The sequence below is a fragment of the Notamacropus eugenii genome, chromosome 5, assembly GCF_028372415.1.
Source record: "Notamacropus eugenii isolate mMacEug1 chromosome 5, mMacEug1.pri_v2, whole genome shotgun sequence".
Lineage (NCBI taxonomy): Eukaryota > Metazoa > Chordata > Mammalia > Diprotodontia > Macropodidae > Notamacropus > Notamacropus eugenii.
Genome location: NC_092876.1, coordinates 35,310,156 through 35,328,745, shown reverse-complemented (window position 1 = coordinate 35,328,745; position 18,590 = coordinate 35,310,156). Strand labels below are relative to the sequence as shown.

At 49.1% G+C, this 18,590-nt stretch overlaps 1 protein-coding gene across 6 annotated transcripts in view; it reads right to left on the bottom strand.

The window, feature by feature from the left end:
* The window catches only part of MIB2 (MIB E3 ubiquitin protein ligase 2), a 53,567-nt gene extending 37,269 nt beyond the window's left edge, over positions 1–16,298 (bottom strand). For 3 of the 6 annotated variants that reach the window (XM_072608521.1, XM_072608527.1, XM_072608528.1), the window contains exons 1-2: positions 16,171–16,298; positions 9,940–10,034 (exon numbers count right to left, since the gene is read on the bottom strand). The gene's annotated coding sequence lies outside the window, so the exon portion shown is untranslated. Of the gene's footprint in view, positions 1–6,469; positions 6,490–9,939; positions 10,035–13,657; positions 13,725–14,890; positions 14,921–16,170 lie in introns of those variants that run through there. The other 3 variants (XM_072608522.1, XM_072608524.1, XM_072608526.1) reach the window with 3 other exon arrangements.
* Between the last annotated feature and the right edge of the window lie 2,292 nt (positions 16,299–18,590).

The following is an 18,590-nucleotide window of genomic DNA, read 5'->3' as shown; positions in this document are numbered from 1 at the left end:
AAGACACTAATGGAGAATGGAAAGGTGCTTCTGGATAGCATGGCTGTCACAAGTCGAGAACCCAGGATCTCTAGCTCAGGCCCTTGGTCCTCAGTGGTAGGCCCCCGCAGGCAGAGACTCTGAGCTAAGATAAGCAGCCCCTAGCCAGGGACCCTTGCAACTCAAGGCCTCCCAGAACCTAGGTAACTTGGACCTGCCCTCTGTTTGTAGAGAAACACCAAATATTCTGAGCAAGCCAGCCTTCTAAACAAAACCAGACAAGAAGATGACAATGACAGGTAATCTGAGGAAACCTTGCCTCTTGTGTCATCCCTTCATCCTGATGTCTCAAATGGGAGACAAACACAATCTTCAAGGAGTGTGCCCTCACCCTAGCCCAGCCAAAACTGAACTCTGGTTTCTGTTAATAGTTTCTCCCAAATCTGGTCCCAGTTAAAGTTGGCGAAATAGAGGCTTAAGGGGCAGTATCTACCTCGTTCAGTTCTGCCAGTCTTCCCCATGTGCTAAAGGTAGGGTCAAAGCTGACCGGGCTCTGACCCTTGCTGGGGATCAGGTATCTGCAGATTTCAGCCCAAATGAGAACCAACAGTTGCCTTCTTCTCAGGCACAGATAATTAAGCTTTGATTACAACCAGGCTGCTGGGCTATTTCCCAGTGCCCATTTAGACTGCTCAGTCATTCTCATAGCACCAGATGGTGGCCAAGTCACAGCCTAGGCCTGAGAAAAGGTCTGGCAAGTGAGGCCAGAAAGAGAGCCCTGATGCCTTACTGCCAGTGCCGTGGGCCTGCCTTTCGGTGTAATGCTTGGCTTGTTTATGCTCATCAAGATGGCTTCAATTAAAGGTCTGAAAATAAAATATTCCCCTTCTCCCCTATCTTACTCCACCCCCACCCCCCAAAAAAATCCATGCTCAGATGCCAGAGAGGGAACCCCTCTGCCATCTCATCGGCCCAGGACAGGCCAAGATAATAAGGTGGGAAGTTCGTGGGAGGCAGGCAGGTGGGTGGGCAGGGTGAGCCACAGGTGCCAGAGGGTGGATACCAGAGGACAAAGGCAGTTGGTACTTAAGCAAGGGACTGATTGTGTAAGCAAGGGTCAAGGCAGGAAGGCAGAAGAACAAATGTGAGGTGGGCTGGGGCAGAGCAGACCATTCATCCCCAATAACAGCTGGAAACATGTCCTGGGCCAGAGGGAGGCCTGGGGTACCAGGAATCTGACAACAATCTAGCAACTTCTGAGGTGTCAACAATTTATTTTAATCAAAGCACATAGATCATTCACTTAGTTCAGGGGAAAAAGTCAGCACCCTGAACTTCAGAGAAAACACAAACAGAGAAAAACGATCAGCAGGCAGGGCTTCCAATTGTCTGTTCATAAGCAATACATAATCACAGATCAACAGACAGATGCAACTGTCTGACCATTACCTAGATACATAGTGATAATGTTTAATATAAAATTTTGGAATAATCTCTTTGTTCTCTCTGAAGCAAACTCAGAGAATGCCTCTTCCTATGTCAGCAAAAGCCAGCCAAGGCTGACTCTACACTCCTTAAGGAGACCTTTAACCTAAGACACTATCTTGAATAATGAGACTTTCCTTTATATCTTATTATCTATAGATATATACTATGTTATGGCATATTAGTGGTAAAGAAAATATAGACATCTTAGGTTGTAATTTCTATTGAACACTGTTTACCCTTTCCTATGTCAGTTATCTGATTAGGGCAGGAAGCCTGCCACTTACTAGTGGTGGGATTTCCTTATCACCGAGACATATGTTTACCCAGCCTGGAATCCCAAGGCCTGACCAACATTACTTTGTTAATTGTCTTGTCTTACTAAATTTATGATTTGTTCAACTAGGAGAGTTCCTTTCTCACAGCAAAATGTATATAAGCCAGAAGATTTCTGCACTGGGTAGCCAGAACATTTCTGGCTCCATAATGCATTATGTAACTGTTTTCTTTATGGGGAATTGATCAATTAATTAATTAAATCATAAAATGTATGCATTTAGTCTGTTCTTTAGTCTTTTAGTCTTTTCTTTAACCAAGTTTTCAGGTCAACAATAGTTATCAGAGAGAGAAGCAACAACCCAACATCTGGGTTTTCAAAGCTGGGGGGCTCCTTAGCAGCTTCCCAGAGTATGCTTTGGCCAGACACTTCTAGTGAATAAGCCCCAAAACAAAACCTCACCTCAGAGTATATATACATTTTTCAGAGCCAGAGCACATCACAATCCTTGAGAACCAGAGCATTAGAAATTAACAAAAGGTATGAGCCTTCCTACAAAACACATCTCCCCTAATTAAACTTCCCTTAAAGGGCAGGCCCATTAATGGGTGGGGAAGATCTTTAACTCTCATTAACATAATTAACATTACACCTGCTCTGTCCTAATGGTCAGGGGGCTCAAACTATGGAGGCAGGCAAGGGCAGGGCTTGGGGTTGGAGGATCTTCAGGATGGCCAGAGAATGTCCACCCCCCCAGACCACAAGGAAGATACAGCACCCTGCCACTCTCTGGATTGGGATTCCCAACCCTCTGGTTGGAGTGAGTGTCTAAACTCCCTGAGAGCAGGGCCTGTTCACTTTGGGAGTCCCAGTACACAGCATATAGTAGTAGGTGCTTAATGAATGTTTGCTGGTTGACTGAGTGGAGAATTTCCCAGAGCAGAGCTTTGAAGGGGATGTGGGGCCAGCTTCCCTGCTGAACTGAATAAAGTTCTCATTGGTGTTCCAAGGCTCTGGACAAGGCTGCTTACAAGGCTACATGATCACAGTTAAAGAATCATAACTACCATTTCTCTAGCTTTAAGTTTTGTGACACACTTTACAAATATTATCTCATTTGATCCTCATAACAACTCTGAAAGGTAAGGGCTAGTATTAACCCCATTATACAGGGGAGGAAACTGAAGCAGGCAGAGGTTAAGTGACTTGCCCAGAGTCACCCAACTACTAAATATCTGAAGCTGGCTTTGAACTCAAGTCTTCCAGAATCCAGTCCTAGCTCTCTGTTCACCCCAATGCAAACACTAGGCCATGACGTAAGAACAGGGAATCACATAAGCAATAGTTAGGGACAGGGCTAGCAGGCCGTGATCCCTCGAGGTCTCTGGGTGTCAAGTACTTGTAGAGTTCTCCCTGCCCACACCTTGAACAAAGCTTGGTGGCTCTGACTGCTGGGACCCTCACCTGGCCCTCCTGGAGGAGGCAGCCCAAGGCCCAGGAGAGGTTCAGTTCCTAAGGAACATCTTAAGGCAACTTAGAAGGAAGCTCTGGTCAGACAAGTGTTTGACCCTCTCCCCCTATGTCATGCTCAGCCTCATGGGAGGGTTTTAGCTTTATAGCTAGGACACATCAGTAAGCACATGTCCTCCTCCAAAGGGACAGAAACATCACCAATCACACTGGGACCCTCCATCATGCACAGCTTCTCTCTTCAAAGATTATATGAAAGTTATCACAGTAGTTCTACACTGTTTGGCATCTCTATAGCCTCCTAAATTATCTAAAGCTCTCTTCTGTGTATGAAGGGGGGCAGGGTTCTCCATCACTAACCACTTCTTCTAGTGTAGGCAAGCAGAGCAGGGCCAGGCATTGGCCACATTTGAAAACACTGGCCTTTCTGCATCTCCCATATGCTCTTTGACCTACTTATGGCCCCTGAACTGGGCAGATCCCAGAGACAGCAGCCAGAGACATTCGAGCAGAGGCATGGCAGATCTTGAAGGGACCCACTGCTCACCCACTCATTTGATTTCCCCATTTTATGATGGGGAAATTGAGGTTGAGAGGAAATCGCTTGCTTGAGATGTCTGAGCTAGTACCAGATGCCAAATCTCCTGGCTCCGTGCCCCTTTCCTTCTATCACACTTCCAGGCGACCAGGGGAGAGGGCCCCCAACATGCCACTGGGGAGGGGAGGCAGAATGGATAGTCTAACAGAAAAGAATGGCACATCCACAACAAATCCAAATTATAAGCCAATCTGGAAGAGCAGGGCATGATACCCACAAGCCCAGTTCAAAGGCCAGAAGCCTGGCCTGAGTCAGCAAATGCTTTGTGGAAAGAAGTAGCTCCAGCCTAGTTCTGAAGGAGATAAGATAAGAAGGGGATAAGCAGAAAGGAGGGAGGGAAGGCACTGCGGGCACAAAGGATAACACAGCCTGAGCTGAGCCCAGAGGGCAGAGAAAGGGAGATAAGGTTGGGGAGGTAAGCTGGGGACAGCCCTGAATGTCAGGCTGACAAATCTGGGTTTGATCTAAGAAGCAAAAGGAATCCATAAATCCTTTAGTAAGAAAGTGATCAGATCAGATGTCCTTTAGGGGGATTAATCCTGCATCTTGGGCATGAGACCGGAGACAAAGAGCACAGATAAGCTGCTGCCTCCGCTAACACAGAAGCAGGGGTAGGGCAGTGGCTGTGGGGATGTAGAGACATCTAAGACATTAGGAAGGAAGAGGGGGCAGAATCTGGTGACTGATCAGATCGAGGTAATACAGACAGGCTGAATTGGTGGTGATGGCCTATATGCAGCTGGAGGAGAGGCTGGGAGGAAGTCAGAGCTGGTGATTTTGAATCAGAAGCCACCTTTACAGAGGAGACAGTTTAAGCTGCAAATAAGGACCAAAGGGACATGGACTGGATGGGGGAAATTTACAGGTAGGGACGTGGGGAAACGCAAGGGCATCAGAAAGGTCAGAAGATCAGCTGAGGCCACATGCTGGAAGCCAAGGGAAAAGGGAGGCTGAGCTCCAGGAGCTCTCTATGGCTGCAGACAGATGAAGTCTGAGCCCTTCTCCCCTCCCCTCCTAGGCCTCATCCTCAGCACAGATCATAGGGTATGTCTGCTGTAGGCATGACAGGCTAGTCAGTAGGTCAGGAGCCAGGCCGGAGGGCAGGAATCCAAAAGCAGAAGAATCAAAGTTCAGGGAGAACCAGGGCAGGTCAGGCAGTGAGCAGGGACAGGAGTCAGAGGAAAACCACAAACCCTGAGGGTCTTCCCCTCCCAGAGCCATTTTTTTTTTTTAATTTTAAAGAGGCCATTCTTTGCTTCATTTCTTACCTAAGCTTAATCACTGAATGGGCAAACTAAGACCTGTTTAAAGACCTTAGCTTGAAAAGGCCAAGGTCTCCCACTGCCTACTGGGCCATGTCCAGTCGTCCTTACTCATATCTGGCCACTAGACCCAGATGGCTCTGGAGGAAAAAATGAGGCTGGTGACCATGCACAGCCCTGCCTCACTTCAACCCAATTCACTTCCATGTCATGACACCTTCCCTGATGTGGGGTCCTCTTCGAGAATGAAGGACAAACAGCAACAGGTACAAAAGCACTGAAGGGCAAAGCAGACAGGCTGGAAGGTTAAGTCTGGCCGGGCTTGGCCCATGGTCTGGCACACAGTAGGTACTTAATAAATGCTGGCTGATTGACAGGTCATCAGGAGTTGGGTATGATGGGGTGCATTTTCTATCAAGAGAGCCTCCTTGAGCTTCCCTTCAATCTTCCCACTTAATCTGGCCTTTCTTACTCAAATCTAATCTTACCATTTGTTCCAGCAGTCTCAGGAAGCCCATGGGCTTTTCATTATCATTTCAGGTCTTTTGCACTCCCCACCCTTGATCCCATCAAAACCCCATGCCCCAGGCTGCCAACCACTGCCATCAAGATCTGTATCTATTTCCATACTGCCCCTATCAAGATCTCCGGATTTCCCCATCTGCTTCCCACCTAGGTGCCCCCTAGTCTGCCCCCTAGTCTGTCCCCTAGTCTGCCCCTTAGTCTGCCCCCTAGTCTGCCCCCTAGTCTGCCCCCTAGTCTGCCCCCTAGTCTGTCTCGTGATAGCCTCCAGGTGTTTCCAGTCTTTGACCCTCCTGGGACTTCTCCTCAAGACCCTTCCTAAACCCCTCCTCCCATCACCCTGGACTACCAGACCACCCCCCCACCCCCTCCTATACTCTTCTTTTTTAAGTTCCATCTTGCCTCCATGAAGGCACTCAGATTCAATCCAGCTCAGACTCTGTCTAGCTGGGATTCTATCTGGCCTGCTTGTGAATACAAGCGTTACAAATGCTTAGGCTCCTTAAGAGGCAACACAATTTGGCAAATCTTTAATAAACTTTGTTTTCTTTGGCTTTAAGAAGGCTTGAGTCGAATTCATTCGGGCACGACCCGGACTGTCGGTATTTTGGGGTCCCCCTCCACCCCTGAACCTCATCAGGTAGAGCAGGTGAGGCAAGAGAATGGAGGGTCAATAACCAAGGGGTAATAGGGGCAGCCAGCTGTTGCAGTGGATAGAGCACCGATCCTGAAGTCAAAAGGACTTGAGCTCAAATCCATCCTTAGACACTTACCAGCTGTGTGACTTTGGGCAAGTCACTTAACCCAGATTGCCTCAAAAAAACAAAACAAAACAAAAAAAAAAGGGTTCATGATGCCCAACCAGCATCCACTTACATATTTCCCTCTTGGAGGAAGGACCAATTTTCATGCCTGGGCAACTTGGAGTTCACAGTGGAGAACAAGGGGGATAATCAGGGCAGATACCAGCATCTCTGGGGAAGGAGAGAGGGGACAGCCCACTTTTTCCTCAACAGCTGGCATTTTTTTTAAATTTTAATTTATTTACTTTTAGTTTTCAACATTCATTTCCACAAGCTTTTAAGTCTTAAATTTTCTCCACTTCTCTCCCTGAGACAGCATGCAATCTGATATAGGCTCTACATATACATTTATATTAAATATATTTTCACATTAATCATGTTGTAAAGAATTAGAACCAATGCGATGAACCATGAGAAATAAGAAGCAAACAAACCAAAGAGAGAGAGCCAAGAGTATGTTTCAATCTGCATTCAGACTGCAGCTTTTTCTCTGGACATGGACAGCATTTTCTATCAAGAGAGTTTTGGAGCTGTCTTCAATCATTACTGCACTGCTGAGAAGAGCCGAGTCTATCAAAGTCAGTCACTGCACACTATGGCTGTTACTGTGTACAATGTTCTCCTGGTTCTGCTCCTCTCACTCAGCATCAGTTCACATAAGTAAGTCCTCCCAGTCCTCTCTGAAGTCTTCCCGCTCATCATTTCTTATAGCACAACAGTATTGCACTACATTCATATACTACAACTTGGTGAGCCATTCCCCAGTTGATAGGCATCCCCTCAATTTCCAATTCTTTAAATGGCTGGCATTTCTACAGGGCAACTTTTAACATTTTAGAACTCATCATACATTGGTTCCATGTGCTTTTCCTACCAATGTGCCAAGACCCTAGAAAGGTCTTATCTCCTATAGCTTTTGCTGTGGTCCAAGCAGGGTCCAGGTGAGAAGTCACCACTATTCTACAAGGAAAGCTGCTTCTTAGGGTTCACAAATGAGGACCTTTGCAAGGAAACCCAGGGCAAAGTATGTCTCCTCCAAGAAAGCTGTCCTCCAAGTCTGGAAGACCCAGAGTCAATAACACAAACTGGCTACATGACCTTGGCAAGCCCCTTAACCTCTCAGTGCCTGAACCACTGTCTATGACTAGGAGCTGCAGGAAGGGCACTGAACTGCCCTGGCAGTGGGCACTCTTGGAGCTCCCTCCATGGAGTCATAGGTTCAGGAAAACAAACAAATAAACAGGGGAGGGAAATGAGGAGGCTCAGGTCTAAAGCAAGTCTCCTAATTAATACCTGCCTTGTCCTCAGCTTTGTACTTGCTATATCCCCATAGAGGATACAGAAAAGTAGACCAGGTCGAGGGGCTTAAAGTCCCATTGGGAGACTAAGACTATTACACATGAAACATAATGAATAACAGACACCAAGTTGTGTGGCACAGACAGTAAATGCCAGCAAGGCTCTCCAATGTCAGGATGGCTTATGGATGTACTCATCAAGGTCAACCCCTTGATCTCATCCCTTTCCACCTCCTTCAGCAGACTGCCCCCACTATCATCCTCTTCTCTAATTTTCAGTCTCTCCAAGAAATCTTTGCTTCTTTTCCAGGATTCAGATTCTCTCCAGTCTTAAAAAAGAAAATCCCTCTGACCCTGCCATTCCCTCAGAATGTCATCCTAAATCTTTTCTTCCTTTCCTAGTCAAACTCCTAGAGGAAGCCATCTACACTCATGGCCCCTTTCACTCATTCCTCAACTTCTTGCAATCCAGCTTCCCACCCAGCCACTCAATTAAAACTTTAACTGATAAATGCAGTGGTCTTTTGTCAGTTGACCTCTCTGTAGAACATAACACTGCTGACGACCTCTTGGATACTCCCACTTCCTGGGTTTTCCTGAATTATGCCCTACATCCTTCTCTGTGTGTGTATATACCCCAAGATTCTGTTCTGGGACCTCTTCTCACTAGGGGCCCTTTCTCAATGATCTCTTCGGTTCCTATCTCTCTGCAGATGATGCCCACATGTACAGAGGCAGTCCTAATCTCACTCTCTCTCTAACATCCATTCAATGAACAGCCTATGGGCACCTCAAATTAAACTTATGGCCAAACAGAGCTCCCTATCTTTCCCACCCAAATCCTACTCCTCTTCCCCACTTCCCTTAGAACACCTGCCCTTCCTTCCTGCCAGATGTGAAAGCTTGGATATTCACTCTTCTCTCCCCCTTTCCTCCCACCTGGTCACCTTCTCTCCACTTACACTGCATGTGCTGATTGAGGCCCTCATCCCTTCTCACCTGGATCATGCAAAAGCCCCCCCAGCAGGCAACCCACCTCAAGTTTCTCCCCTGGCCAATCCATTCTCTACATACAACCAACTACAAAGAGCACAGATGTGAATACAATACTCTCCTACCCAAAAAGATCTAGTAATTCTTAGATAAAACACAAACTCCTCAGCCTGGCATTTAAAACCCAGGCTGGCTCTGCATTACCTTTCCAGGCTTATTATACACACTTCCCGTTCATATACTCTAGGTTCGAATCAAATTGGCTGACTTGCTACCTTTTTTTTTTTTTTAAACTCTTCTCAAGCTTAGCTTGTTTTGGGTTTTTTTTTGCCTAGCTGTCTCTCTCTCCTGCCCCACTTCATGGCCTCTTAGAAGCCTTGGTCCCTTCAAAGTTTGGCTCAAGGACTATATCCAGGTTCTTATTTATTCCACCTCCCCCATCCCAGCTACTAGTAGAACCCCACAACAAAGTACCACTTACTTGGATAGCTGGGTATTATTCCCTGCTGCCCTCCCCCCCCCCCCAGCAGAATGGAAGCACCTCAGGGGCTTATATACTCTCAGTGCCTAACCCAGCTCCTGGAACACAATACAGTAGGGGCTTAATAAATGCTTGACTGTTGATTGATGTAGCATTTTTATGGCCCACAAAGCAGTTTCTTCACAATAATTCGAAGGGAGTGGATTTAAGTATAGAATTCTTATTTTAACAAGGACAAAATTGAGGCCTGGGGAACTTAAGTGACTTGGTTACAGAGCTAGCATGTGCAAGGGGATTCTGAGGCAGGCCTCCCAACTCCAGGGCCAGGGTTTTGTCCACTTCTCCAAACAGGGTCTCTCAGCCAAAGTAGTTTCAGAATCACTTGGCAGATGTAAATATACAAGTAATTATGCTCATCCAGTTAAAGCCCCATTTTCAAAGCTACAAAGGAAACTAACTGCCAACGTGGCACTTCCTAATTATCTTTCCTGTAAATAGAGAGCCCAGCTCCTCAAACTGCAATACGGATTGCTTCACAGGCATGGCACTGTTACAATCACCAACTCACAAATAAATCACCAAGCTTTTTTTTTTTAATCATCACAGATGCTTTGAGTTATCATGATGCCCAGCAGCTAATGGTTCACAGAAGTAGCCATCTGGAACGCTCTGCTCCTGGCCATTCTGGACTCAAAGTCACAACTTCCAGGGTGGGGAGTGGGGGAGAAAGGAACAGTAGCTTGGTGAGGCACACAGGTAAGCAGGACTTACCTTAACTTCATTCAATGCAACTTCTCCTCAGGATTCTACCCCCAGGGCTTCCTTCTGCTTCTAGGCTCACCAGGCAGGTCAGCATACAAGCCTTCCTAAGGGATCGGCAGCCAATGCAAACAAAGACAGCCAGGGATCAGTCCAACTGAGGAGCAGGAAAGTCAGAGCTGCTGCTGGGTACACACCCAAGGCTCAATGGCCAGCAGCAATCACTTACTCTCCCTCCCTCTTATAAACTGTTCTCAGGTCCCAGTACTTGACATTGGCTTCTCTAACTTCACTGGGAACTCCTGGGAGGCAAGGTCTGGGTCCCATAAGAGAGTCGTAATCACTCTCCTCCATCACCACCCCAGGGAAGAGTTCAAGGGACACAGGTGTTTATAATAAATTATTTTAGAATTGAATGTGTGTGTTTAAAGCAAAGGCCAGGAGGTGGTGTATGGTGCATACCCTGGAGTGGAAGACTTAATCTTCCCAAGTTCAAATCAAGCCTCAGACACCAAGCTGTGTGATCCTTGGCAAGTCATTTAACTCCGTTTGCCTCAATTTCCTCATTTGTAAAATGAGTTGGAGAAGGAAATGGCAAACCACTCTGGTAGCTTTGCCAAGAAAACCCCAAATGGGGTCATGAGGAGTTGGATGTGACTGCACACCAACACAAAATTTTGAAGTAAATTAAATCAGGGGAATGACTCTACTGGATGCTAAAAGTCAATAGAGGCCAAAATCTTGGACATGGACAAGAGCACAGAACACTCAGAAAGTGGTCTCCCCAAAGCATCTGACCCTAGAAGGAAGGGCCAGATGAAGTAATGGGCTATTTAAAATGATTCCCTTCCTGTGGAAGGTTTTCCGAGACAAAGTTGCGTTACAGGAAGCCTCACCCTCCAGATGCAGAGGGCAAGAACAATTCTCATGAACCCCTATCAGCATGAGCCGGAACATCAAGAATGAACAGTAAGGCAAGAGGCTCGATTCCGGTCAAGAAGATAAGATCTCACAACAACTACTGGGTGCTCAGTCACAGTGGGGAGATCAGGAATGAGGGGAATGCACTTCCTTCTGGCTTAGGTCCTTCAAGGCTCAGGGCAGGGGCTTCCTCCCCATTCTCTCAGGCTCTCTCCCTCCTCCAAAGATTTTCTATTGCCTTATCTGTAAGGAGCAGCAGCTGGATAGAGAACGCCTGCCTTTGGTCTGACCCAAAGTGACTGTGAGACCCTGGACAAGTCTGACAAGCACTCAAGATGCAGACAGTGCTGAGCTGCATGGGGAGATACTCACTGGATACTTCCCTATACCAACAAAATTACAGATTCAGCCTGCTCCCCCTCTGGCTCAGCAGTATACACTAGCTGTATCATTACCCCCTAGGAGAACAGAGGGGGTCTAAACAGTCCCCCTCTGAGCACTTCTAGGCCAATCCCTCTTTCCCTCAGAATGGAGGGAGTGGAAGGTGGGCAGCAGACAGCTCCTCTCAGAGTCTCCCATAGAACGCTGCCCAAGGCAGTCAGTTTATCCTTTCCCTAGACTCCTCTGGATTTCATCAGGACCTCTCCCCCCAGATTCCTTCCTGGCATTCTCTTCCCCCACTAGACAGTGAGCTCTTTGAGGGCAGGGACTGTCTTCTGCCTTTGCCTCCCCAGTGCTTAGCACAGAGGCCTGCACATAGGAGGTGCTTAATCAATGCTGGCCAACTGACTCAGATATGCTCATTTTTACTGAGTTTTTAACTGCTACCAAAAAGGGGTCAGTATGGAAGGGTGAGAAGGTATTTCCAGAAATGACTTCAATGTTCATGTCAATAACACATCTGGAATTGGGGGAGGGGAAGGCGCAAGTTTCTTGAGGGTAGAACTGCTTCTCCTGTGCTTGTAGCCCCTGTTGATGCTGACTTGCCTGGAACCCAGGACTGCTTTGTTCTGTGGCTAGGCCAGAGTCCCACAGAGGGTCTCTGACCCTCATTTCCACCATCACTCTCTTAGCCAGTCACTGGCCAGAATGCCTCACATGAGGCTGGGAAAAGGATTCTAAAGTTTGCAGAGAGCCTGAAGTGGGAAAGGTTCCAGGTGTGCATGCTGCCCAGCAGAGTAGTTTCCCCACCTGCCAGGTAGCCCTGGCTCCCAAGAGCTCTGGCTCAGGGCCTGCCTTTTTCCATAAGGGTGAGGGGCCAGCTCTGTGCAGTCCCACTCCTTAGCTCTCAGGGTGCTCCAGATGCCCCAGTAGGTCCTACCCCTCCTCCCCTGGGGCATGGGCGTTCTTGGGTAGAATACTCCACACAAAGCAATCATGGCCCATCAAGAACTGAGGACCCACAGGCCTTTGGGGAAGGGGCATCTACTAGGAACTGCTTTACCAAGCCCAAACCAGACGGGAAGAGGACAAGAGGCACAGGGAACAGATACAGCTCCCTAGTCAGGCAACAAGTATTTGTGATGACGTGTGTCCATACAAAATACAGACAGAGTAGAGGAAGGAAAGGCAGCACTGGTAGCTGGGGGGCAGGAGGGTTAGAAAGGCCTCCTGCAGAAGGTGGAGGCTAAGCTGAGTCTTGGAGGAAGCAGGGATTTGATGAGGCCGAGATGAACAAAGGAGGGCATTCCAGGCATGGTGACTGGGCAAGGCAAAGTCATGGAGATCAAGTGGGGCATACGAGAACATTCAATGTGGTTGAATCAGAGAATGCAGGAGAAGGGCAAGGTTGTGAAGGGCTTAAAAGCCAAACAGAAGAGACTGTTGTTGGCTGGTTTGTTTCCATATTGGATCCCCAGAGGTGACAGGGAGCCACTGAAGTTCACTGAAGGAGGGCAGGGGGAGCAGAGGTCATGCGGAATAAATGAAGTGATCTGCTATGTGTCCAGCCATGGGCTTGGCACCAGGGAGACCAACAAGGGCAAAAGACAGCTTTTAAGGAGCTCGTGGTCTGAGGGAGGAGACAACAAGACAACCACTCTGTACAAACAAGAGATGTGATGAGATAAATTGGAGACAGTCTCAGAGAGATTAAGATAAAGGAGAATCAGAAAATGTTTCTTGCAGAAGGCAGGATATTGAGCTTTGAAGGAAGCCAAGGAAGACAGCAGAGAGAGAGTCCCAGGCATGGGGCACAGCCAGGGTAAATACCTGGAGGTAGGACAACCAGGGGATCAGTCACTAGATCCTAGAGGATGTGGAAGGAAGGAAGGAAGGTGTAGAAAGGGGCCAGGTCATGAAAAGCTTTTAAAGCCAAATAGGATTAAATTTTGCCCTTGGAGGTAACAGGAAGCAGGTGACACTTGCTGGGCAGGGGAAGAGGAGGGGACACAGCATGGTCACTGAGGCTGACTGAGGAGGGGTGTGATGTGGTCAGACCTGCTTTGCTAGCAGTAGCAGGTGTGAGTGTGTGCACCAGGCTGGTTGCAATATCACAAGGCAGAGGGGGCTTATGGGAGATATTGTGAAGGCAGAACCACAGGGCTTGGTGATGACTGGCCATGGGAGGTGAGAGAGGGTGATGCCATGGGGGCTGGGAGCCTGAGCCACCAGGAAAGTGATTATGCCCTCAACACTAACAGGAAAATCAGGAAGATGGAAGGGCTCAGGAGGAAAAAAGAATGAGTTCTGGGGTGGCAAGATTGAGTTTGAGATGCCTAGAGAACATCTACATGGGCAGCTAGAGGGCACCATCGTGCATAAAGACCCTGGCAGGTCAACAAGGCTCATTCCTAGGTTCAAATCTGACCTCAGATACTTCGAAGCTGGATGACCCTGGGCAAGTCACTTCATCCTGTCTTTCTCAGTTTCCTCATCTGTAAAACGAGATGGAGAAGGAAATGGCAAACCACTCCAGTGTCTTTGCCAAGAAAACCCGAAATGGGATCATGGAGATTCAGACACGACTGAAAATGACTGAACAGTAACAACAAATGAGACACTTGGTTCAGAATGTCCAAGAGGCAGTTGGTGATAGAGACGGGAGCTCAGAAGAGAGACCAGGGCTGGCTACAGAGATCGGGAGTCATCTGCAGAGGTAAAAACTGAACCCTGGGGAGCTGATAAGATCACCAGGGGAAATAGTGTAGAGTGACACAGAACAGAGCGTAGGGGGACACCCACAGCTAGTGGGCATGACCTAGACCTGAGCAGTCAAACCAAACTGAGAAAGGCAGGCAGGCAGAACTGAAAGAGAGAGAGAGATGGATAGACACAGAGAAAGGGAGAGAGAGACAGAGAGAAAGCGAGACAGAGGGTAAGACAGAAAGACAGAGAGACAGATACCGAGAGAGACCAAGAGAAAGACAAACACCAAGAGAGAGACAGAGAGACAGACAGACACTGAGAGACAGAGGGAAAGAGAGAAACAGAGAGACAGAGACAGACAGACACCAAGAGATGGAGAGAATGAGAGAATGTGAGAGAGAGACAAAGACACAAAGGGACTGAGAGAGACACCAAGACAAAGACTGAGAGAGAGAGAGAGAGAGAGAGAGAGAGACAGACAGACAGACAGACAGACAGACAGACAGACAGACGAGAAAGACAGAGAGCACAGTGTCACAACAATTTAGACAGGATATATCCTGTATGCAGGAGGAAATGTTCAGTAGCATGAAATGATTAAGAGATAAAGGAAAATTAAGAGAATTGTTGGAGATTAAGAAGAGTGAGGACAGAGAGAAGGCCCAGCGGCTAAGGCTGCCCCCTCCCTCTCCAGCTCCTCCACAGCTCTGGATCCCTCTGTTCCAAATGGCTCCTTTTGGTCTCCCCTCCCAAACAGGCCTATCCCCATTTTCCTTTGCCCAAATCCCTCGACAGGCTCCTCTTCCCTCTGTGATCCCTGAGAGAGCACTCAAGTCAAGGGCCCCGGATCCAATTTCCATCCCTGACTCTAAATGTATGACCCTAGGTAAGTCACTAACTTCTGTGCCTCACTTCCACATTGGGGAAAATGGGGAAATGAGGCTTTAGGACCCACCTCACAGTGACCAGGAGGCCAACACTTTGTAAACCTCAAAGCCTGATGCAAATGTGAACTATCATTCCCCATAACCCTCCTCCTCATCCTGGAATCTGGTTTGGAAGGGACCTCAGACCCAAATCTGAACATCCCAGAGGTCTGCTGGAAGCAGCAAAGCCAGACCCCCCAGGGGGAGGAAGCTCCATCCCAGCCCCATTCCAGGCCTCCTCTCCTTGCTCCCCAGCCCATCCCTCAATGGTCCCCTGCCCCTACTCCACCCACCCCTTCAGATCCAGCCCCGGTGGATCCCCCCTTTCACCCTGGGCCATCTCTGTGGTCCTCCCTCCCTCCTTCCCCTTCCCCATACCTCATGCCTCTGTGGTCCCCCTTATTCCCCTCCCCATCTCACTCTGTACTCCCCATATCTCTCCCCCTTCTCCTCCTTACTCTCCCCCTCCCCCAGCTCTCTGACCCCCTCCCCATATCTCTCCCCCTCCCCCAGCTCTCTGACCCCCTCCCCATCTCTCCCCCTTCCCCTCATTACTCCCTCCCTCCCCCTCATTACTCTCCCCCTCCCCCAGCTTTCTGACTCCCTCCCCATATCTCTCCCCCTTCCCCTCCTTACTCTCCCCCTCCCCCAGCTCTCTGACCCCCTCCCCATATCTCTCCCCATTCCCCTCATTACTCTCCCCCTCCCCCAGCTCTCTGACCCCCTCCCCATCTCTCCCCCTTCCCCAGCTCTCTGACCCCCCCTCCCCATATCTCTCCCCATTCCCCTCATTACTCTCCCCCTCCCCCAGCTTTCTGACTCCCTCCCCATATCTCTCCCCCTTCCCCTCCTTACTCTCCCCCTCCCCCAGCTTTCTGACTCCCTCCCCATATCTCTCCCCCTTCCCCTCCTTACTCTCCCCCTCCCCCAGCTCTCTGACCCCCCTCCCCATCTCTCCCCCTCCCCCAGCTCTCTGACCCCCTCCCCATATCTCTCCCCATTCCCCTCATTACTCTCCCCCTCCCCCAGCTCTCTGACCCCCTCCCCATATCTCTCCCCCTCCCCCATCTCTCTGACCCCTCCCCCCATCACTGTAGCCATCTCGTCTCTCCCCCTCCCCAATCCCTCGGCCCTCCCTCGCCCCCTACCGCAGCCCTCTCCGGCCTCCCCTCGCTCGCCCCTCCCCCTCCCTTGGTGGCTCCCTTCCCCCGCCGTGGCCCCGCCCCCGCCCTGGCCTCGCCCCGCCCCAAAGTTTCGGTTCGCGGCCGCCCCGCCCGCCTGGCCGGAGGAGCGGCTCTGAGGCTCTGACCTGTGCTCGGTCCCGGGCGGGGGCCCTTCCCGGAGCCCGGCTCGGCTCGGCGGTTGGCCCGCCCGCCGGGCTCGCTCCGAGGCTCCGTCGCAGAGCAGCTCTGCCGGTCCGTGCGTCCGTCCGTACGTCCGTCGGTCAGGGCCAGCGGGGTCGCTGCCCGCCCGCAGCCGCCTGCCAGCGCCGCCCCGACGGGCAGCTTCAGTTTTCAGGGTCCGCCGCGGGGGCTGCCGGGAGCCGTAGTGCGCGCTAGAGTAGCGCGCAATCCCAGGGGCTGGGAGCTGGACCACAACTCCCAGGAGGCCCCGCGGGAACCGGGAGCCAGGCCCCCTCGGGCGCTGCTGCCTGCGAGGCTAGAGGCTGGGCCGCGGCGACCGCCGCGGAGGCGGGGCCGGGGGCGGGGGCGGGGCTCAGAGTCCGGCACCCTGGCGCCCCCTGGCGGTGCAAGGAGGAAGAGTCGCCGCGCCTGAGCCCCAGGGAATGGCCAAGACCTTTCCATCAATCTGCAAGCCTTCTTAACGCCTCTGTGTACCTGGTGCTAGGCTGCAAAGGCAAAGAATGAAACATTGTCTACTAGCGAGGAGTTACAGTAACCATTTTACAGATGGGACTTCTGAGGCCCTGAGGAGCGTTCTAGAGCTCATTCTGCTACACGAAATAATGAATGTGTGTGTTCCTCCTTCGTTGCCGAAGAAGACCATGCTGCCAGAGAAATGACGACATGACTTGCACTTGACTTTGTTGTGAGTGAGGGAGGGCTGTGCAGGTCACCAGCCTCACTTCTCCTCCAGAGCCATCTGAATCCAGCGACCAGATATTCATCAGGATGACTGGAGATGGCCCAGGATGAGGCAGTTGGGGTGAAGTGACTTAATAGGTGATGCCTCAAGGAGCATGAGGACTCGTAGCCTCCTATGACTCGGTTCAACAAGCAAGCGCCTACTGTGTGCTGCCAGGCATTGTGCCAAGTGCTAGAGGTACAAAGAAAGGCAAAAAACCTGTCCCTGATCTCAAGGAGTTCATGATCCAAGCAAGCAAAAGTGCACGTATGTGCAAACTCCAGGTAGACAGGATGAAGCAGAGATAATCTCTGACTAGCGTTAAGGGGGATGAGAAAAAAAGGCTTCCTGTAGGGGGTGAGATTTTCAGGCATGAGGCAGAGTCAGTGAAAATGCACACACAGTCTGGGGAGATGAGGCCCATGTCACTGGTTCAGAGAGGGAGTAGGGGGAGACCATGGAGTCAAATGACTCTAAAATCAAATCTAACCCCCTTAAACTAGCAGCGTGACCTTGACCGAGTCACCCAACCTCTCTGGGCCTCAGTTTCCTCATCTGTAAAATGAGGGAGTTGAATTCATGAGCTCTAAGGCCCCTTCTAGCTCTAAATATGTAATCCTAACTGTATGACCTTGGGCAAGTCACTTCCTCCTCAGTAAAATGATAATCATGTGTAGGGCCTTCTTCACTAAGGATCAATATATGTAAACCCTTAAACCTTAAAATATTATATATAAATGTAAGCCATTAGTGTTATTGTGGCCAGAAGAATTAATCACCCTGTAACCAATGTGCTACTGTGCCTCTCTGAACTTGGCCATGTGGACTCCTAACTGACTAGAAGAACAATTAGAGAAAAAAAAATTAAAAATCTGCTATTTCTGTAAGAAGTTACTTTCTCCATTAATGCTTTGGATTGTAAAGTCACAGTCTTCCACAGTGCTACTTGAAAAAGTAAATTGTTGGTTAGTCGTTTTCAATCCTAACCAACTCTTTGTGACACCATTTTCTTGGCAAAGATACTGTGTGGGTTGTCATTTCCTTCTCCAGCTTATTTTTACAGATGAGTAAACTGAGGCAAACAGAGTGAAGTGACTTGTCCAGGGTCACACAGCTAGTTAGTCTCTGAGGCTAGATTTGAACTCACAAAGAGGAGTCTTCCTGACTCCAGGTCCAGTATTCCATCTACTATGCCACCATAGAAAGGACACTAAAAAAAATCAAGACGGCTGTACTACTATAGATCAAGACTACTTGGAGGTCCAGCCTGGAGACATCACAATTTAGAGGGGCATTGAAGGATCACTTCTCAAGATATATGAAAGAAAGGAAGAAAACAAATGATTAGGAAGTTACAAACCAGCTTATTTCCCTCTCCCTCCAACAATTATTGAGAAAACAATAAGTTCTGACTCACATGCCTTCTTTCTCATCTCTATAAAATCCATATGTGAAAAATCTGAATACATGTTCATGATGAAAATATGTAGAAGGCAAAATGATATTCTATAGTAGACCCAATTTTTGCAGTCATGCAACTGACAGAAAAGTGCAGAGAAGGGATCAGAACCTGCTGTTTGTTTCCTTTTTATTTAAGGCATTTAATTTGGAAAAGCAAGACTGAAATCATGTGGATTCTAAATT